The sequence below is a fragment of the Odontomachus brunneus genome, unplaced genomic scaffold (genome assembly GCF_010583005.1).
Source record: "Odontomachus brunneus isolate Ranch 3 - 2012 unplaced genomic scaffold, Obru_v1 Obru_scaffold_186, whole genome shotgun sequence".
Taxonomy (NCBI): domain Eukaryota; kingdom Metazoa; phylum Arthropoda; class Insecta; order Hymenoptera; family Formicidae; genus Odontomachus; species Odontomachus brunneus.
In genome coordinates, this window is record NW_022639636.1 from 552,812 (window position 1) to 553,848 (window position 1,037).

Sequence of the window (1,037 nt, forward strand, 5' to 3'; positions counted from 1 at the left end):
TATATACATATATATATTTCAGTTATCTGCAAAAAACACCTGAAATATACGAAAATTTACAGTATTTTACAGTTTGTGGTACATTTATGATCGCCACATAGAACCCGCCATGTATAAACTATGGTAAGACATTTATATTTGTCAAAGAAGCAATAATATATCATTTATTTTGATGATACATAGTTATTTATTCAATAAATTAACAATAATATGAAAAAAACGCGTATTATTCGATTTTCAAAATTTTTCGTGAAAAACGCGATATTTTCATAAAAAAAAATTTTTTTTCGCCAAAACAAAAAATACTGGCTCAAAGTGCAACTATTCCCTGCACCTTTCTGCATATTTAAAGTATAGATTATTTGCGATAACATTCTGAAAAAAAATCGAGAAAAAAAATTTTTCTGAAATTTCGATGTTTTTTGTGTTTAAATTGGTCATATTATTTTTCCTTTGAATCAGACCAAAATTTTGACGACGGATTCTAAAAGAGCATTAAATTCTACGTCAAAATGTGTAAAAACAAAATTTTTTCAACGCCAATAACATAAAAAATAATCGCGTTGAAAAGTCGCTAAAAAATTGGAACGCTTGGGCGTTAATGGGTTAATTAAAAAAGATTGGCGAAGGATCACACATGATATGACAAATGAGCTACAGTGGCGCCGTCTGCCGTTGTATATTTATACATTACCCTTATAGAAATATCATACTAAGAAATACTGAAAAATTATTAGTAATTTAATATTACCAGTAATTCAATAATTTTTTGGCCAGTACTTAATTTCTGGTGAATACTGATAATAAAATCACTGTTAAATATTGATAGTAATCAAATACTGAGAATTATTATGCGAAGGTGAAAAATGAGAAAATCATAATGTTTACAAAAATATACTTATATTCCTAATTTTCTCATGTCTCATAAACTACTAGATATCGAAGGTTGTCAACACATTCCAAACTTTAGTGAATCCTCCTGCGATAATTTCGATCCCAAGCGGTATATCACTGGTCACCAATCCATGTCCTGATTC